This window comes from Ptychodera flava, chromosome 2 (assembly GCF_041260155.1).
Source record: "Ptychodera flava strain L36383 chromosome 2, AS_Pfla_20210202, whole genome shotgun sequence".
Taxonomy (NCBI): Eukaryota; Metazoa; Hemichordata; class Enteropneusta; family Ptychoderidae; genus Ptychodera; species Ptychodera flava.
In genome coordinates this window covers 14,776,116-14,799,393 of record NC_091929.1, presented here as the reverse complement: position 1 = coordinate 14,799,393, position 23,278 = coordinate 14,776,116, and positions in this window count along the sequence as shown.

The window sequence follows — 23,278 nt, the reverse complement described above, 5'->3', positions numbered from 1 at the left end:
CCCACACGGAAAAGTACAAACATGCTGTATTTCCTGCACATACACATCGTGATCATAAAGGAAATCAGCATGATGCCATTTTTTTGTGTACACAACACACAATGGCCAACATTATGTTATTATAATGTTAATTTGTTCTGTCACATGATTAGTTTTTGAAAATGGTGGGAAATCTAAAATTATGTTAAAACGTTTGAATTTACATGCGAATTTCGACACGTATGGTAGTTCTATATATTTTTCCTGTCTTCTATGGGTGTTATTCAAAGAAAACTCTCTGAAAATTTTGAATATTTTGAGATCGATTAACTACATATTTGCAGATATATTGGGGTTTTAAAGTACTAACTTCGAAAACACATCAAAACAAAGGAAACGCACTACAACATCTTAACTGTAAAAAACCATTAACTGTATTAATATGACAGAAATGATCAAAAACTCATTTCCAGTGGTATCATGGAAAACATTATGCCCAGAACATTGATCTATTGGATTATAACACTGCAGAGTTAGTTTTCTGTGACAGTGTATTAACTACATGTGTCATTCCAAAGTAATTGGTGTGAATGGAACAAGTTCAGACAGTAATACTCTGTTTGTTGGGTGAACAAACAATTGTCTTTCAAATGAAAAAGTGATTCCATTGAGATGGCACACGAATGTGGACGTGTATATATGGTTGTAGGAGCTGACAATGGCTATAAAGCAAAGTCAAAATTTTTATACAATGTGTCTACACCAATATGTTTGATATGACATGTATTGCATTTTGTGATTACATTTAATGCTAGCTGTTTCTCTTGAATATCAGTGATCAAAGTAGACCCACATCATTGCAAGCAGTATTCAACAGCGAGGTTGAAAGTCTACACAAAACCTAAAATCCTGGAAACTTGTCGAGAATTTGTTAAAACTGATTAGAAATTAAGTTTACAAGCTGTATTTAGCTTTACCTCGTTAAGTCAGTGAAATTGAACACACCAGATATTTAGATTTGATCGTTTCTGATGTACATGTAAAGAGGTATATATAGAAGGGCCATATACAAGTAATGGATGGCGTTGCTTACTTCATATGAATGACACACATATTATTGTACAAAATATCAAAGCTATCAAACGAGTCACTTTCTAGAAACACATTGTATGTCCGAAAACGGCCTAAATTGCCCCAAAATAATAGATTTAATCATTATTTCAATATACCACAATTTGGTAACTTCTAGGAATCTGTATATCAAATAGCAAGGCTACCAGACAAGTGCTTTTTAAGAAAATATAACCAAACAATGGCAAAAATTGTCCCAAAAATACAAGCTGCAGTTTTCACGATAGTATGAACAAGTCACATTTCGACAATACCTATGAACCTGTTAACCATATATTGAAGCTATCATACAAGTTTATTTAGTAAAAAAATTTAAGCCCAAAAACAATAACGATTGTTTCAATATACCAATTTGCATATATCATCATAATTTGAAAAAGTCTGCAATATGTAATACAATGGATCTATATCCAAAATATCAATGGTAACCAGCTGTTTTCGACCAAACAAGACTACAAAAGCATTAAGTTAAAAAATTGCATACTTTCATCACAATTTCAGCAAATCTGAATAAGATCTTCCCTAGGGACTGCATACCAAATATTGAGCAACAATAAAGGAGATCTTCCAAAAAAAGCATAAAATAGCAAAAAACAGCAAAATTATCAATAAAAATGCAAATTGCATATTTTATTTTATTTGCATCTGAATAAGTCTTATTAAGGTCATCCCTTGGGACTTGTGCTTCATATATAAAATGAATCAGGAGGGCCGTTTCGAAATAAAAGCTTTGAATGTTAAAAGTGGACAGGCGCCTGACGACGGATGACGCCACACAGACACCAATTTTGATAAAATCTGCATTGCTGACAACGGAGCAAACGGTGCCAGTTAGTGTTAACTCCCCATTACCGATAATTGACTTTCTACTACAACAAAGATGGACTTTGTTTGTATAACATTCATGTCCACAACTAGATCAGGATTTATAGCAGGCACCATTATGTTGAAGAAATTATTACTATAGGACATTAAGTTGTCTCTGTAACATTTTGTGTATCACAGCATGAGAATCGATCAACAATGGTGTAAGTGTATTATATTACTGAAATGAAACAAAATAATGTTTACCCCTACATGCATTTTTGCTAAAAGTATTATCAGGTAGACTTCTATAACGTTCTATGAGGTAAGGTTGTCATGCGGAATGAATTATAATTGTTCACAGATTGTTCAAAATTGGTCATGTTAATGCAACTAAAGGGAACAGGCACCGAGAGCTATTATGTACAGAGGATTTTAGTCATTTACGCAAACCAAACAGTAATGGTTTTGGTATTACACACTGAGAATTTGCTGGATTTTCCTTGTTGTATTATTAACCTACCCATTTAAGATACTACTGTTCATCGTCATGAAACAATCAGTGGACCTCATTTGATTCTTTGCAAGAAATTGCAACAATACTAACATATTTGTCTTTCAGACTTAACACAGTATCTGCTTGTGAGGTTGATCAACCTGCATAACTTAATACAAAGCCATCTGCCTGTAATTTCCCTCCATTATATCTTCATTTTGTAAGGACAATGAATCACAGAGTGTTATCCTTAGTTGGTTGCATCTTCGTTCATCTGCTTTCTTGACACTATCGCTGATCGCTGACTGACAGCTATCATTTAAAATACTATCTTTGATTGCCGACGTCTCTAGTTACTCTTTAGTGCACAACACTATCAACATTTTTGAAGAGTCATCAGTTGAGGTGATTTATCACCCATAAATTCTAATTTTTGTCACGCAGGGCAGACAATCTCTCTAAAAAAACACGGGAATGACAAGTTTGAAATTCTGCAGACAAAATGTCAGAGAGATTTGTACAGAGCGATTTTAGACCAGAGATGATCTTCAAAGCAAAACAAACCTTTATATATATTCTAGTTAAGGCATTGCTGTCATCCAGATCAGATTTCTAGCTTGCCTGTTTATTGCCAAACAAAAAACGTCGTTTTGTTATATAGTATTTAAAGCATAATGTGACAATTTCACAAAATTTGACCAAGTCAGAGTGGAGTTTAATTGTTTTAAAATCATGACATCGAGAGAAACGAGAAGACAGGAAATCGGTTAAGACCACCAACTACCTCTCTAAATAATTCTAACTGTAGAAAAGTTATTCGTACGATACAAATTCAAGATCATAAGAATATACTTGTGAAAATACTTCCATTATGTTTAAAATATAGACAGAGATTTCTTTCTGTTTGAGCCACTCAAGCCTGTCATTTTAATGACAACTCTCGGCTGTGACCCGATCCAAGTCTTTGAAACGTATCAGTTGTGGAGGATGTAAGTTTTTTCTGCACATCACACCTAATCTCAGCATCTAGTGACACTCCTTCTTTACCAACACATTCAAATGATGAACACAAGCTCCGAAGATCCAGCAGAACAAAATCCATGAAACCCGTGGCATTCATGAGGTAACTGGTTTTAAATATTCAAATGTTTGCCTTAATTTTTACTTTGTATGTTTTCCTAAGGTCAAGACAATCTTCATAAAATGTCAAATAAACAGACTTAAATACCTTACGTCTGTTAAGACCACCTACTTCCTCTCTCACTTATTCTAAATTTAGAAGTTCTACAGCTCTTTGTTCAAAGGCATATGTACGATTATCAGCAGATACTGCTAAAAATAGTAAATTTATGACAAAAACCCTTGCAGAGATTTCTTCCTTGTTTAAGCCACTCGAACCTATCATTTGTAGCGTTAACTCTCTGATGTGAACCGATTTAAGTTTTCTGAGCGTGTCGTTTATGGAGGATGTAAATGTCTCCTTCATATCACAACTAATCTCAACATCTAGTGACACTCCCTCATCATCAACAGATTCAACTGATGAAAGCAGCTTATGAAGATCCACCAACTCGAAATCCATGAAACCTATCGCGTTCATGAGGTAAGTGGTTTTGAACGTTCCAATGTTTGCCCTGATTTTCACTTTGTACTTTGTGAAAGGATTGATATCATCCTCGCCGAATGTTAAATAAATAGACTTTAATACCTTATGACTGTTAAGACCACCTACTACCTCTCTCACCAAATCTAAATTTAGTAGAGGTATTTTTTCAATGACAAATTCAAGGTTATCAGCAGATATTTGTGACAATTCCTTTACTATGTTTGAAACATACAAAGAAGCTTCTCCCTTCTTTAAGCTGCCTGAACCTGTGATGTGTATTGATAACAGCGTTACGTCAACCGATTTAAGTCTATGAAGCGTATCAGTTATATCGGATTTAAGTTTCTCCTTCATATCACACTCTATCCCAAAATTTAATTTTACTCTATCATTATGAACAGAAGCAAATGACAAAAGTAATCTATGGAGATCTACAATCTGGAAATCAAGGAAATCCTTGGTATTCATTTCGTAATGTTGTCTAAACTTTCCAACCTCGGCTAACATTTGCAGTTTGCCGTGACTTTTGTTATAATATGAGTTGTGAAATACCATATATACGCCATTTATAAGGCTATTAGTACGAAGACAACTGAGCACATCTCGCATGAAATGTAAATTTCTAAGAGGTAATCCGTGTATCTGAATCTCATTAGCCGACACTCTTGACAAAGCTTTAACAATGGTTGCAGCACGCAAATAGAAGCATTCTGTATTTGCGCCATAGTTACCATGTACATGTAATGCTAAATTTCTGATGTTAACGGATTCAAGGTTGCGCAACATATCTGTTTCGCCATCTTTTATTTCACCCTGAACATAACAATCAATGTTAACATCTATTGACACATTATCATTCCTTGAATCAAAATTGTCAAGGAACGCTTGATGATATATTGAATTGAAATGCAAGTTATACATTTGGCAATTTTTTGTAGTGTGTTCTAGGAACTTCTCAATACGAAACCCTTCCTGAGAATCTCTGTCATTGTCAACAGACGCAAAAGGTAAAAGCCAGCTATGTAGATCTATTAACTTTGAATCCATGTTATTCATTCTGCAAACAATATTAAACTTTCCAAACTTGGCTCTAATACCTATTGTTATTGTTTGAGATTTTTTACAGTAAACCTCATACAATTCCACATCAACGGCCTTAAGTAGCCTATTCTCGCTGAGACAACCGAATACATCTTGAATAAATTCCATATTTCCAAGCGGAAAACTTTTAATTTTCAACTCTTTAGCAGATACTCCTGACAAAGCTTTAACAATAGCTGAAGCATGCAAATACGTGTCTTCAATGGAAACGAGAGATGAGTCATCAAATCTTGGCATTTGTAGGGTGATATCGTGAACTGTTACTGGTTTTAAGTCCGGACGAGAATCACAATCAGTGTTGCTTATAAATGTGAAATCATCAATACAATTTTTACCTCCGGTAGAAATTGCATTTGATTCAAAAGTTAGCTCTACACTTATATTCTCGAATTTTTTCTCACCTTTTTGGAGGGCTTTATAACATTTTTGATACATTGGTACTGCATAAGTGTCCGATGTAGACATGGCAAATGAAACTCTTTCGGACCTTGAGTTAGCACACTGTAAAATGGTTTCATTCACAATAAGCTCGTTACTCTCAGATTCATGAACCATTTTGTTAAAGTCGATTTTTATCTCATTTGGCAAGAATGGGGCACACTGTTTGATAACGTCAGTGGATTTACAGCAACTTCCATATAGGATTGGTCTTGGATCAAAGAAGGTATCTGGAATGAAAGACTTTTCTTCCCATATCTTAAAAATTTCACCTACATTATCTTTAAGCTTGCCTCCCAGAAATGTCAACAGAGTTTCATTGTATTTACGCGAATTGCTATTGCTAAACAAGTGGACTGCATTGACAAGTTTTGATCTATCTTCTGTTAACAGTTCCGCCACATACAATGATGCAAAATATTCCTGGAATGTTAAATGATAAAAACCATACCTCGATGGTATTTCTGATATTTTAGTCAGGAGTCCTAACTCACGTATGTATCGATTTTTAGAGATATCTTTTTGACTAAAATAAACCTTGCGTTCACGAGATGTTAAACCGAGAAACGACATTTGCCCCATTAAAAACAAAGCTTCCTTAATCTCTTCATTAAAGTGAGAGTTGCAATCGTGACTTTCTTTATACCTTTTTACAACATTATCAATGATTTCTTCATACAGTTCCGTAATTGTGCGTGGAAGTCTGTTTGCATACATCCATATGTTACATAACATCAAAGTATTCAAGGGACTCTGCATGAAATCAAGCAAAACGTTTTTGTGACCAGACATTTCAAGTTCTTTTAGAAAGTCTGAAGCTTTTGCCTCTGTCTGAAGTTCCCCTGTTGAATTCATTGCATTAATGTGTTTCTTAACAAAGCTCCTTGCTTTAACAGTATCAAATCCTTTGATCAATAATTGTGTGTCATACATTTGTTTAGAGTTTTTGTCCCTAATTTTTCGAGAAGTTACGATGACTGTGCAATCAGGGAGGAGAGAACTTTTCAATTGAACCATTTCTTAAAAATATTCTGGTAGATTTTCGGTTGGAACCTCATCCAGCCCATCAAAGACAAAACATACATTCATTTGATTGTCTTGAATGTAATTCCAAAGTTCCTGTCTCTTTCCTTCCTCCCTGACAGGCCATGATAACTGATCAAAAATAGTGTCTTGAATATTCTTGCCATCACACTCTAACAAATCCTTCAACCCAAAAGAAAAAAGTAGCTTATAACACTGTAGGTATTCTACAGTGCCTTTTGCCCAATCATAGGCTAATTTGCTACAAAATGTTGATTTGCCATACCCTGGATCGCCCTCAATCAGCACTCTTTTTGGGTATGAGTGGCTCTCTCCCTCGTCTTTCGGTGAGAAGATTTCTCTTCTTGCGAAGTCTCTCCTATCACCCTTCTTTGTTTGCAGCTCTAATTCAGTGTAGACATCTTCAAGGTCCAATCTGTTTGCTCCGTCCCACCATGGAAATGGCAGAATATGAGATAATCTGCTGTAATCAGACTTCAGCCTTTTCTCGCACTCCAAGGCAATGTCTACAATGAAACAAGACACAAAATGTCAATACTGATAATCTCATAGATGTCACTCATTTTTGTTCTAAATGGATTAGAGTAATTAACCATTCGTTATTAGTGTGACTCTTTTCTGTCACGATTTTATTAAATTATCCCTTTCCAAAGCTGCCTTTGTTCACCTATTTGATTGAAACTAATTTTGGATAATGGGATAGTGAAGTAATGTCGATTTCAGCGGCAAATGTAATCTCAGCTGCTTTTCTTTTTAAATTAAACACTTGTTTTATTCCTTGCAAACGCTGTCAATGCTGGACAAGGCCCCACATCACTGGTAGTGATGCTGTGCCCAGGCCAGCTACAACACCAGCAAAATTAAGGAATACCCAACTCATGTCTTTGTGGGAGAAATGGGCCACCAAATGGGTGACCATATTATGAGAAACTGTAACTATAAAATACATCAAACAGGCCACTAATTGATGACACGCAAACATAATACAAAACGTGTGACCTTACAATAACTAACCTACTTACACTTGTGATAAAATTAAAGTTGCAAAGATGAGATACATCAATTAGGCCACAAAATTGGTGACCAATAAACTGACACACAAACAAATTTCCTTACAATGATTAACATGCTGATAACTGTGAAATACATAAAGTGGGCCACAAAATGGGTGACTAATTAACAGTCTAACAAAGAATTCACCTACATAGGTAACTCATTTAATCTTGCCCTAATCTTGTGGGGCCCAAACACGAATCCATACATGGTAAAATGTGGTGGAAAGGGGAGGAGGAGGGCGTTGTTAAAGTTTAGATGAGGTCCAGCTGCCAAAATGGCAGTCTTGCCTGGAGGACAGTCTCAGGGCAAAAGAGTATGGGACAAGCCTACACGATGACCTCTTGACCCCTGCCACAGGTGGCGCTGTATGAACGTCTGCAGGAGATAAACTTCCTTACTTTTGTAACTTCTTTTATGAGTAATTTTATACTATTACAACATTCAGCTATAGAGCACCCAACACTCTTTTGAAATTTGAAAAATATGAAGATCCAATGTCTCTAAATTAGTTCCACTCGTGTTACTTGCGCAATCGTCATTTTTTTCAGTAAAGCAAGAGTGAGCTAAAGCTATATACAAAAATGGTCAATGGTCATGTTTGCTGTCGCTTTGATTATTGAATGGGAAATTTACTTATCTTCTAAGGTGCCCTTGAAATTGTACTCAATGAGCATGTGATCACCTTGGATATTTGCATTGGGAAAATTGTTCACAAAATAGATGAAAACATTATTTTAGACACCCTCCACTAAGATGTCGAGATATCCTTGCTAACACTTATTTTAAACAATTACAGCGCTAGCTGTACCAGGTGCAAATCATGCACTGTCTGTGAAGCGTGATATTCACGTAGTTATCCATGAAAGTGGTTTGACGGTGATATTGTGAACAATTATTACTTTGACTATTTGTGAAAAACCGGTACCGAAGAATATGTTATATATCCTATTTATTTGGTCTCATCATCTGACACTTCATTTTGTAGCGCGAGCACCCATCATCTGTCAATAGTTCGCATCGGAAAGTTGCACGGTGAAATAGTGAGGAGTAACATACACTATAAGCTTATGTCCCCTACTTTGACATGATTATGGGGGAAGTACAAATTGTATACATTGACTCTAATCAGATTGCAAAAGCGGATACCTAAAAGTATACGAAATATTAACGAAAAAAGTGTGGACCGGACAAAATACTGTTCCCCAATAACCAGGATCGTCTCTATTAAAGTTGTTGGCAAAATGTTTTGTTTTCCATCAGAATAATTACGCAGCGTAATTAGCACTGTGTGTAATTCTAGTTAGGCTACAACAGTAAAATAATCTATTGTGCAGACAATGAGGAATACAGATAAAAATTCACTCATAGGCTAATAAGATATTGTGCAATCACATTGTGAATATTGGTCTTCAGAGTGAAAGTTAGTGACTGTTGGCTGGGGCCTGTCTTCTCCCGGCCAGGTGATTAAAAGGCAGTATAAATAGCATTGGTCGGAGATGGATTGATGATGGTCAATTTGACAATGTCCAATTTACAACAGTGATCAGAAAATTCGAAAAGTGTAGTAGTTGAAACAATGAACAAGAAAGTAAGGTGTATTGGTGGACCAGTAACAGGGAACACTAGGCTTAAAATTCAAATTGATAGGGTTAAATTGTGAAGCAATCTTTCCATCGACACCCCTAATGGTTTTGTCGTAATTCTAAAGGTGGTTTTACCCGTGGTACATTCATATGCACCTCAATTAGAAATTCAAATGTTGCACGCACGTCCATATGCACTAGATGCTTGTTTGGTGAGTAGAATGCGCTTTAGGGACAGGTATTTAGACTCTCAATGCTTTATAATTCTTTTCTGATCAACCACTTGTGGGGGTTCATTTAACATCTCTTCGGGTAAAGATTTTTTTTTACTTTTTTAGTTTTTCGAAAACATAAAATGTTATCTTTCCTCATGGAGTTAATACTGGGGGTGGCAGCCATTTTGAATCCCAAATATCCGTAAATACTGAGTATTTATTCCTGTAGTATCAAATATTGCATTATGATCCTTGATTTTCATTTTGATGTGGTAAGATAATGGCTGAAAGTTTCATTGAGGAAAGTTGAGCGAAAACGTTTGTCGTTCATTTTCGGGGCACTTACTACCTAAAATATGTTAGTGATCAAAATGTGTTTCTGTTCATGCATTGGATGTCAGAGAACTTTCTTTTCCGTTATTTCCTTTCTGAATTAGGAAAAAATAAACTTTAAGTATTATATTTAAACACAGAAAGAAAATATTCGCAGTCAATATACTCGTTATTATTCAATGCATGAGCCAACATTTGTGATAAAGTGTCAAATATTTGATGTTTGAATGTAGTATATACCTCACACAACTTATGTATCCGTATATGTTGGATTGTATTGGTTAACAAAATATTTGTCTCAATGATGTTGCATGAGTATGGGAAAAGGATATTTTACGAATATTAAGAGCGTTACGGTCAACATTTAAAAGTTGAGCCAACCGCGTATGATGCAATCTTTTCGTCCCTTTGGACCACAAAACACAACGACGTGGAATAGTATAGTCACGAATGCTAACATGTTCTGCCGTACGTAACTTACCGTAATTTTTAAAGGGCTACGCAGCTAGACTAGATCGATGTGCAGCAATAGCTTTTTTAGCATAAATTTATTAAATATCACTCAATGAATAAAAAATGGGACGATTTTACTCTGGTAATTACACGAGAAATGATATTTTAACTAATACAAAAACCGAGAGAGCGAAAAGGTAGCATTTACAACAAGATTCAGAATTAGTCAACAACTTACAGTTGAACACCAGCCGAAATGATACAAAAATAAACTAGTCTTTCAGACTAATTTAAACTAAACTTGTCACTGCGCTGCACACCCTTGCAATCAAGACAAAATATTACTTCAATCCATTCTGCGAACTGGCGTGATCCTCGTGTACATTTTCACATTTTAGATTTTGACCAAAAGTTCAAAAATAAAACTTACTGCACCATATATTCACTCACCTGGATATCTCGACGCTGTAATTTCAGTCGTGCTTTGCGTGTCAGGAGAATGTTTGCGATGCTCACTTGCCGCTGAACCTGTCAATGGTAACCCAACAAAAATATAATATTTTGTGCTGCAAATATCAGGATTTTCAATAGTGTATATCATGAATTTGAAAAAACCATGAATGAGTTTAGGTTTAGATTTGATGTTTCCTTATATGACTCAAAATGCAATCTCATAGATAACACTGTGTTTATCATTTTATATATACACCATCCAAAATTCATTTCACTAAACACAATATTCTAAATAAATAGTTATTCATTTTAACTAGAGTGAGTGCTGTTCTTAGTTTTAATTTTCTCTATATTACCTAGCGTGTTTATAATGCAAAGTGCAATGAATAATACGCGAAAATTTATCCTTGCGATTTTTGGTCTAGACGAAATTTGTCCCAATATTTTCACTTGAACCGACAACCTTAAATTGTCAATAAGAAGAAACTATAGTTTGATCGTAAGCGTCAAACCATTATATTGTTGGTATTGCAAATGACTCAAATGCACAAAATTGTTATAGATTCAAGGTATCTTTGCAAAAACGTCGACTCCGCTGACAACTGAGAAGTAAAGCTGATTGGTGGAATGACTAGAAACCCTTGCCCAACCACCGTTATCGTATAAGACAGGAGGATGCTTACGACTTGCTCGAAGGAAGAGTACACATCTCTGCCTTGAGTGACGGATATTCCAGTCAAACTTTACCGCCAATCAATGCGTATTATACTCTACATATTATGAGGTTATTACGAAAAAACCGCAAAGGATGCACGAGGACATTGTCGTAGCGTATCGCCCGACGCGAAGCGACGGGCGATGCGCGGCGCCAATGTCCCTGTAATTTTAAGGCGCTATGCGCAAATTGGGAGCCGGCAAAGATGATTATCAGTTGCTTTTGTATTCAAATATCAATAGTTTGATTGAAAACCTGTCACGATGATTAATGTCATAAACGAACAGTGACAGTCACGTTGACCATAACTTAGTGGTGATTCACGAAATTTCAAAAGAAAAATGCGTCTATTTGCCTACTACGGAATTGCATGGAGGTAATAGTTAAATAATAACACATGAGAGCGAGGGCAATGTCACAATTTATTGCCTACTCAAGGGATGGTGGTCATGATCGGAATATTGATGATGCCCGAGCCGTAGGACGAGGAACACAATGTGTATACCTTACTTTGACACAAATATTGTGTACAAATTATTTTCATCGCGCCTATTCAAATAGCGAAAAAGGGTACCTTGAAGTATGCCAATATTTAATATAAAACCGTGGAAATACTTGAATTACCAATTTATTCTAAAATAAGAGTTTTCCAACAACCAGGATAAATGATTGTATTCTAAAAGTTGGGGGCAATGATGTCATCACTATTCAATAAGCGCGAAAACATATCTGATAATCGGGAATATTTAATTTCTTAACATTATATATTTCCTAACATGAATTAAAAACTGCCTTTGTGTTGATTAACCGGTTACGTTTTTTTTTCATAATTTTGCTAATGAATATTAAAAGGAAACCTTACGAATGCTACTATATTTGCGACAAACATTGCGAAATTAGGGTGACTATTTTAGTTTGTCGCTGTAGCAGACAAAACACAATAACCAACATGAAACTAGGAAAATCTAGGAAACTATAGGAAAGTCGATCGATTGAAAATTATACATAATTTTGTGATAAAAGTACTCACCTTGTATTGTATAAATAGCCATTCACCCGCATATCCGCACGCCAGATTCCAACCTTGGGCGTCGGACTGCAAGGTGAGTACTTTTATCTAAAAATCACATATCATTTTTAATCAATCGACTTTGTCACACAATGCCACAGTTTAAAGTTTTGTAAAGCAAGGTTATTTTAATGTACAGCATTTATTTATTCGTACGATCTTCATATTTTCCGTTATACAGTACACCTGAAGAAGCTCAAGTTTTGGAGCGAAACGTTGTGTCACAAGTTAATTAAAATACGTTCGGACCAAACAACTGGGTGTGGTAGTTTGTATCAATCAAGTTATATATATATATATATATATATATATATTATATATATATATATATATATATATATATATATATATATATATATATATATATATATATATATATATTCGGACCAAACAACTGGGTGTGGTAGTGTGAATCAATCAAGTTATATATATATATACCTATTTTTCAACCTATTGTATGAAAGGCCGGTGGCCTAAGATACTGAATAAATTATCATTATCATTATCATTATATATACCAAGTTTAAATCAAGCTATAGGTTGACAAAATTGTCCGTGCGTTGGTTAATATTGCCACAATTTAATAACTTTCCACCGAAGAACGTCTATATGATCACATTAGTCTCTGTGGTCTTGAAATCACGATATTTTCTTATTCTCCAACTTTTTGTCATCAAAGTACACAGCGGTTAGCGACCCTACTCCTTCATGTACAGTCAATTCACGAAACAGTGTTTCGCGCCATCCAAATGTTAAATACGCGCTCGTTGATGAGGGGGAAGCTATTGAGCGGTGTTACACTTGACTTGCATATGTTTTCGAATTTCGGTTATGGCTTATGTGTGATTGTGATTACGAGAGTGACTCAAACATGTTACGAGACATCAGCACTTTTATATTTGTTTGAGGGTGATGAGTTGACACTTTTAACTTTTCTTTTCATTGCAAGAGTAAGAGAACTTGAGGAGAAGGTTGGCATAAAACATAAATGCAATCCTTTGTGTCACCAAAACCTTTGTTGTCTATCACAGTTACGGAGAAAAGTAGCCGTGGTCTCCAATTTCTTTACAGTTGCTTTATGAAGGTAAGCTACACAAGGGTACTGTCGGCTTACGCAACCGTTCTGGTACAGACCGTGACAGAGTAAACAAGTGTTGATACAGGAGGCTGCAAGCGAAAAATCTGTTCGCCCTAATATCAGCATATTAGGACACAAAAGATGAGGATAACGAGAATGTCCGTTTAATTTAGTGTACCTGACAATTCTACACCAGATAGAAAAGAAACATTTGTTGACGTCTTTTCTTAATTTCCCCAACCTGTGAGCTAAAACATTTTCGTATATTAGGCTGAGACAGTAACGGATTACACACTGATGGCAGCATTTCCCCTGAAATGGAGAACTGAGAAAATGATCATGGTATTCATGACTTAGGGGAATTATGCATCAGTTTGAAATCGTATTGCATAGTGACAATTGTGTTTTTATTTGTAATTCCAAGGTATTGAAATGTAATTTGCATCCCGTAAAAGTTGTCAAGTCAAACTTACAGTCACATGAATAAAAGTCACTGCGTATTCATGTATTTTTATTACTCGGCTTTTTGTAACGAATATGTCTACATGTACATGTATTGATGTATCACATCCGTAATAATTACCTTTGTAAACACAAACTCCATTTCACTTTTTTATCTGTCGAACATTAAAATGCCATGTCTGCCATGCTGTTGCCAACGGGAACTAGTATGCTTCATGTCCTTTCGGCTTTTAAAGTCAGAAACGGGTAGTTTTCCCGTTGTAGTCGTCTGGCTAGTAGCATAAGATATGTCAACGTTGCAAATGAAGGCGTAAAAATGTCATGTTTTGTAACGCCATGGTAGTATGCATCATGCCACCTTGATATTTACAAGAAAATGAACTTAGCTTACCTGTTCCGTGGCCATGCTGTCCTGCCTCAAAAGCTTTAACAAGGTCGATGAGGTCCCTTCGTTTAAGCGTTTCGAGAAGTTCTTTGAGCAATGTCAGATTAGTTTCCGATATAAACCCACTTTGTTTAAGCTTGGTGAAGAGGTCCTCAGCGGTTTTAATTTTTTCAGTCTCCCGAGTTGTGATCTGGTCATCCTTCACTAGCCGTTCTACAGCCTCTAGCTCATCTTGCGATAAACGTTCAGCTACGTTAAAGAACAAGCTATTTAGTGGATTATTTTGGCTCATCTTATTTTAAGCTATTAAGATCAGCTAAAAGGAGGCAGAAACTATCTGATCAGCTAAAAGGAGGCAGAAACTATCTGCATGCGTGGTATCATATTGTGTTCGTCAGGAGACGCGCCAAACTGGTATGATCTAGCTTTCGATGTCGCTTAAATGTAGAGGTCCTCTGCGCAGAAATTAAGCTGTCCTCGTGTGCGCAGATTTGGGAAGCGCCAAGATGGCTATATTTGGTTATATATTTGAATACCTATATTTTGATTGAAATCTGTCACGATGATTCATTTCATGCTACCAGTACAAGATCACACCCACGCTATTTTGGCGACAGCAGCAGACATTTTTTTCGAATTGACACGTTATTGCAGAATTAACGATCACAACAGGACCTGGAAATTGCAGAGCTCAGCTTACCTCTGCGTACAATGATGTCTGTTCCCGGCGTTGTACGGCTTCCAGCCACATTTGTGGGAGGCCGTATAACGCCAGCAACACAAGCATCGTACGCAGGGCTATGTTCGGCCTTGTAAAGCAAACAAACAAACAAACAAACAAAAGAGAAAAAAACAAAAAATGCGTGTTTCCACGGACAGCCAAGTACATTTACAGACACCAAAGTATTCATATTTGTATTGTCCACCCAACGCTATTAAATTTGCCATCAATCTCTGAATGTTTTTAACAGTATTAACTCTTCCCTAGTGTGAACGAACCAGGTACGTTTTCCCTTAGTTAGTACGTTATTAGTTAGTAAGTTATTATCGAGCACAATCTACCACTGGCATACAAGCGATGCTCGGCGAGATACATGCAGTTATGGCTGCTTTGTCGAGAACAACTTTTGTCAAAAAAAGTTTACCATTGTGAAAAAAGAAGTTTTCTCCATCTGAGAACATTCATCAGCTGCAGGCGACTGTAAATTGTAAGTTATATTAGCCGATCATTTACTTCAGATACCGTTATCCGTCTACAACACGCAAAGACGTAGACTCCTAGTAGCCATTTATCGGCTACAAAGAGTAACCCTCTCATCGGATGTCTCGTGCCCTGATATCAAGGTTGGAACAATCTGTCTCAGCGAGCAGGCTAACGAGGGGCGGTTCTTGTTTGTTTTTAGCAACTCGGTGATAGGTTACTAATTCTCCGCCCTCTATCTCCTCATTCTGGAACTGAGCCAATGCCTAGTCGACTGATTCTAGATAAGAAGGCTTGCCAATCGAAATGCCCACAGCTATCAAACTAGATTACATATCACATGAGGCAGTCACCTAAACTCCGACACCCGAAATCATGTGACATCTCGTAGCTTCTGATAGCAAAACGATTACTAGGCTACAAGCATGGTTGAGGTTGTGCGCAGTTAACCAGTATTTCATCATGTTTCAAGAATTCAAACATTTGAAAAAAGCTAGAAAAAATCACGACTTTGTCCCTTTAAGCTACATCGGCAAGACCGATTGGGCACACAGATGTGTATGTAGTATAGGAAACTAGTAGCTTCGTAGCAAACCAGGTGCCATGGAAGTATATTTATTCATAGACATTTAAGGTAGTATGCACCTCGAAAGTGAAAGACTTAAACTTTTGCTCTAACTTTCCTCAAGGAATCTTTCAATCATTCTCTTTCAAAATCAAGAATAAAAATAGGGGGTCACCGTGCAAATTTTGGTACTAGAGAAATAAATTACCCAAGATTTACCGATATTAGAAATTCAAAATGGCCGCCATCCCTGTGTTAACTCTATGGAGAAAAATAACAATTTTCGAATTTCGAAAAACTAAGCCGGTGAAAAGTTTTCTTTCACCAAGAGCTTCAAAATGAACCCCCACATGTGGTATATCAGAAGAGAATTGTAAAAGTTTGAGAGTCCGAATGTCTGTCCCCGAGGTGCGTTCTACCTTAAGATAAAGGAATATTGCGATGTGAATTTCATGTACCCAAGAAGATTGTACAGTCCGTCAGCCATACGTCTGTATAGGCGTTATGTTTATAAATGTTACATACATAGGGTATCGTACCGGCTTTTCAATAGAAATTATTTTATTCATAGGTAAGCTAACTGTAGCGGAAAATAAACAGTGTGTCCAAATTTTGACCATTTCCTAACGTGTCTCAGGAAGAGAATAAGTCGGTCGTGAACTCTTAATTTTTGTACGCGGTGACAGAAGCAACCAAAAGAACGTCATTTCTGAAAAATTTGAGTATTATTTTGCAAAGTAGAAACATACTTAAAGTTGCAGGATCAATAGAGATCGGAAACGTTTCTAGGACACTCATGAGTTTATTTTGGATGGATTATTTGATAACTAACGGCTCAGTCACAATCAGGGTGCTCTAGAGTGTTTCACTTTTGTCAAAATTTCATCTTGTAGATACATATCTAAATTTACTAAATTCACAAAGCTTGAGGTGTGGTACATATTTGCTTGAAAAGTTGTGAACCAAACTTTCTTAGTATTTCCATGGCAACCGTTTCTTTATTGTGTTGGCACACCGTCACGGACACTACAAAATATTCTGAGTTGGTGGAGAAATAACATAGTAAACTGTACAACATTTGTAAAACTATTGTTTTTGAAAGTTTAACCAGAAACTACATGCATCTGTTGTAGAAAATAAGGTGAATGTACGAGGATTTTACCCAGCGTTGCATGATTTCCTGCAAAATGATTTGTTACGAAAAATAAAGAATTTTTCATTTTTTTCTTCCCATGAGCTTACGATTCCTCTAGTTTACAGATTTGCCCTTTCATACATTTGAGTTATTTTTACTGCAATTGTTGAAGTCTTTAGAAAACATAAATAGCACTTTCAGCAAAATGGTACTTATTTTTTGTTCGTTTTCTAGTCCTTTTTGTAGTATGGTAAAAGCGTCACGGACACTACACTATCAGCAATATTTATGTGAAACAAACTATTGTTTATTATAACCAGTAAAGCTGTAAAATAATAACATGAAAAGAATTGATCACATACAAATTTAAAAATATTATTGAGGAAAGATTGACATCAATAATATTTTTAGTCCTGGTATTTTTCAATAACCAGTAAATTTTATCAGGAATACAACACTAAATGCAAAAAATGATAATTGGTATGGTGGACGTGCTTTCTCCATCACAGCACCACAACTCTGGAATGCTCTACCTTCTGACATTCAACAGGCCCAAAGTGTTAACATTTTGAAACAAAAACTCAAGACTCATTTATTTGCCAAAGCGCATGAACACTGATGTTAAAAACTCAGCGCCTTTGAAAATAACATGGTTATTGATCCTGGCGCTTATAAATGTTTTTGATTGATTGATTGATTGATTGATGTAGAAACTGCTACACAATGCAAAACTGTCCTAGTAACACTATAAAGTGAACACATTAATTGTGATCTGTATTTCAGTAGCGTCACAGACACTACACACATAAATATTAAAGAGGCAACTTCTTTATCAGCTTTAACAGGGAATATTAAACGCAAATGCTCTTTATATCCATATCGTCATATTACAAACTTGGTAGAGCCGATGGGTGGAATTGCCCTCATTTTCTTTTATATTGATTGCTCTTACACGGAAACCATTGGGACAAAATAAACTTCATCAAAGTTTAGTGCCTGAAACCAATTAACCTATTAAATAACGGTCCACTTTGACGTTGACGTAATGTAAATGTATTCAAAACAGTAATCACCTATTCCCTTGCTACAAATAGAACAAACTCAAAGTCTCATCAAACCAGTCTGAGACGAGCACAGATAGCGATGTCTCCGTATTTACGGTCTGCTCGCTTAAACTAAGCACATAAGGGGGGAATCTATCAACACAGGAGAGTGAACTGAAAATCACTGCAGCTGAGCTTACTTCTTGGATCAACCCTCGAGTTGTTTTCTAACGACACTCCTCATGGTCTATTAAACGAGCATCTAAAATAAATCCTTCTTACAAAATCATAGCTCGTTATGTAACTTTGACCAACATGTGAAGGAGTAAGCATTCCGTCGATATCCGGAACGACAACCGAAAAATCCGGTGAGTTAATTCAAACACACTTTGCCCACATCGCTCAAACAGTTAAAAGGTTTCACGATAGCGGTTTTAACAACGGGGACTCTGATTTATTTTTGCTTAATTTGTCTCCATTTTATGCCACAACTTATTGTATAAAACCAAGATGCAATCTGTCATCGAATTGGTACTACAATCAACCAAACTAAAAAGATTGCTGAGCAATACAAAAAACATCATCTGGCAAAGAAAATCAAAAACTGAGAAAGCTGCCACATAACTAATCAAAGTTGGCGGCACGAATTAAATAAACCAATACTCTCCTCAGACCAAACCGATTTCAAAGGCCGTTTACAGCAAATATTGTGAACGAAACCATAAAACCTAGGAATGGCTAAAAACAGAGAAATAAGATGATGTATTTCTCGAAACAGCCTTTCATAACATGCTTTTCAAACACCGGAAAGCAGGCACCAATATCGACCCGAAATCTATTACAAAGTCCATGAAAAATTGACACAAAACAAAAAGTTCGGATAATCGATTTAAATGCCTAAAACAAACTAGTCGTTGATAGATTAGTACAACATTTACTGTTAACATAACGAGCACCAGCAACGCTCAAAATATGCCCTAAAACAAAAACCCTTATAAGCGTCCAGAAACTCCGGTCGATGCTGGGTCACGTTAATTATAATATGACACCACACACCGGATCGCTCATTATAGAGTCAGTCAATAGTGGCTAATCTCTTAATAATGAATAATAATGAATCTGGCTTCTCCTCTTCGAAGACGAAGATGACTTTATCACACAACCAAACGCAGGGGATACAATACAAGAGATAGACTGATGAAGGAGTCCCATTTTTGGTTTCTAAACACTGTTAAGACGAATCACTCAATCAACAAACCGGTTTACCAGGGACCAAGATCACGTGACAAGGGTCAAAGCACTATCGATTCACCGCTGTCTCGCCATGTATTCCACACAAAATAAATGCAATGATCCTTTTATTCACCATATCGCAATATTAAACAAACTTGGTAGAGTCGATGTGTGGAGTTGCCCTCATTTTCCTTTATATTTTCTTTTGTTTTTGAAAGGCTTTAGCATGGTCTATGAAGTTTACTTTAGATGTCAGGTGCATTTAAATGTAAATACAGTAAAAACTGTTTAACCGCTTGTGAAGCGTTATGTCTGTGACGTGGAGCTAGTTGCAAATGGAAAGAGGTTTAATATGAAAGTAAATCAGTTTATTAAGTGTTATACTTTAATTTCACCATAAATAACATTTCTACTTTAATATTTTATTAGGAAACAACTGATAACACTATTTCTGTTCATTTTTTTACCCATATACCGTTATTTCATAGGACAGTTTTTTAACATTACAATCTCAAAAGGTAGCATAAACATCTTTCTCAGGTTTAAGATATTTTATTTGATGTCTTACTCTAAAACTGAGTTACTCTGTCATGAAAATGTAACTTTAGCTGGTACACGATAGAATTACCTACTTGAATCGCTGTAACAAGCAGTGTCTGGATATAGTGTCACGGACACTACAGGTGTCACGGACACTACATTTGGCTACTTTTTGATATACTAAAACAATACAAGTGGTAAATGGATGATATTTTTCTAACATATAAGGAAGGCAAACAGGGCCACTTTGGCTAATGACATCAGATCTCTACTATCTGAATGTGGCTGAAAGTTATGGGGGTGTCACGGACACGACAAAATTTTTGGACAAAAAATGTGGGCAACTTTCATGATTTGTCATTCATAATCAATACGTTGACCCTATAAACATTTAGTACCAACTAATCACAGTTGGTCTTCCAATCAAATCGATGTTTTAGGAAACATTCTAGGGTAATGTTTTCCAAGTGATAATAGAGAGATAAATCAATGCTGTTGTCAAAATATAAAAAGCGTAACGACACACCCATTTCACTTGTTATCACGCCATTTCTATTCAAATCCATGTATTGAGATGAAACAACTTGCAAAAGAAAGAAGAAATGCCATGTGATACTTTAAATATTCTGAATAATCGAAAATATTAATCTAACATTTCGAAAAGTGAGTTAAAAATGTGCTTTTTCAGGGTACTTTTTTCACTACTCAGCTCAAAATCATCAAAAAAGCTCCATTTTTTTTCGATGGAGCGTGTTTGGTTCTACTGGTTGTTTCATATTAAGAACAATGTTTCATTAAATTTTGCTCAACATTTTTTTTGTATTAGAGCGTAACATGTCGAAATCTGTCTAGAGCACCCTGATTGTGACTGACCCGTAAGGGTTTCCTTCACACTTCTGTGAAACTGACAAGCATTTCCCCGTATACCCATTTTTACCGCTAGAGGGAGACGTGTACTGTGAATACACTCTCCTCTCAGTTCCACACAGACCAATTCCATATACATCTATTGCAAATCACTATGTTACTTTGACTGATTGTTATGATTGATTCTCTAAACCGGAAAAACTTGAGACAGAGACTGACTAATGAATTTATCATTCAAGTGATCAGCATATCCCTGTACGCGTCATGCATTTATGAGAACTCACCTCAAATACGACAGTATTAGTCGGCGTAGTATAGTCTTCCGAACAATAAATACTCTTGGCCAGCAAAGATGGAAGTCATATAATTATTCTTACCTGGACGACCAAATGCGCATGTATATGTCAGTTCGAGTTTTTAAGGTTTTGGCATCATGTACTGTGGTGATATAATCTCTTCATTACCATCCTTTGCAAGCAATCGTGTATTATTGCAGTCCTTCGATACTATTTTGCTGGACACTCTTTGAGTTTGTAACGTTACCATAGTTACCACGTTCCATGGTAATTTCTAGCACTGACAACCTCCAGGACTATGATGGATTTCATTTTTATACCTTTAATAATGTTCATCTTTCACTGCGTTTCCCATGAAGAGTTCACACTTTTCTGAAAATTGCACGATGACAGCACTGCTGTACCTTTATTTACATGATTCATTGTAAGGGTGGGTGGTCTGTAGTGTTACATTACATTTCAAGAACAAACTTAAAAAGACAACCCTTCAGAGACCTATGCAATTTAGGGATTAATGTAATTGTCATTTACTCTTTCATACCGCGCTAGCGTTAAGAACTATGTTGTATCAATCAGAGGCAGTTTCATTTCGAGTGACCCCTTTACGTTCCCAAATCCCTTCAAATACCCCAACATAACCTTTATATTTTTAAACCCGCCAGTAAATTCTTCAGCTCCTAGAGATATTTTTAAACGTAGCCTAACATAAGTCATATACTTAATTTAGTTTTACTTGTCACTTAATAATGATGGTCCTTAAATTAGACGCTTACTGACAGAGCCGAGAGCCATGACAGAACTAATTTGTGGTATTTCAAGACTGCAGGCAAATGATATGAATCCTACTTTATCCGACAATATTTGCATCACTCAAAAAAGAAAATTTTAATCGTTTCTTACAAAACAGAGCGAATGTGAAAATTTTATTCACTGATTTCCAGGCCTTCTTTTGAGCCCGACAGAGGTGTAGCACTTTCCAGCAATGTAAAATAGAGTGCGCTCTTGAAGACAAATCGAGAATTCAGTGAACAGATGGATTCTGTATTTGAGAGATCACAACGGTACAGGGTAACAGATGATATTTAGGCCTTTATAGTTGCTCATAAATTTCGAAGAATGGTTACACCAGACAAACACAAACTACATTCATACTAGAGAAGAATTATACGATCATTTGTAGGCGAAATTCTACCAGTGGCATATAAAAGTGAACACTGAATGAATTTCGTAATTTCCTAATTTTTGAGGGGCGGAGACTATTAATTTTTGCTTTGCTGTTTTCTCTTTTTTGAGGGGGTATTAAATAATGTTGGGGTCTGTGGAGTCAAGTGCAGCAGCTCTGCTTACACCTGTTCACTCCAATTCTATGTAGCCTGCTAGGTTAAATAAACCATATAGATTAAATGACTGACATGGGAATCATTGAGGAAGATGGGCTCAGTCCCTTCAATATAATTTGTTATTCATCTTAAATTATATATATATATATATATATATATATATATATATATATATATATATAGAGAGAGAGAGAGAGAGAGAGAGAGAGAGAGAGAGAGAGAGAGAGAGAGAGAGTATATATAACCATATACATATAGTATATATATACCACATATATATAAACATAAGGAAGACAATTCTTGACCGCATAAACCAAGATGTACTCTCCAAAACCAATCTATATGGAAAAACACATCAAATGTCATAAAATGGTTCAAAAGCATCAAACGGAAAGCAAGCAAAAGTTTCAGTGCCTTTGAGAACCCGTCAATCACAAAGAAATTGCTAACAGAAGCTATCCATCACGCACGATAATACACCGACATCTCCGACGAAGAAGAATAAATCATAATGCACTCAAGAAAATCGGTACTGTTCAACTATGATTCCGTATGGACTAAGAGAAACTCAGAAGACATATTTGCCATAACCATGGGAAGTTTTGACGGAGCTGAGATATGTGAGCTCCTCGGATCGTACATCCTCTCCCACCTCAG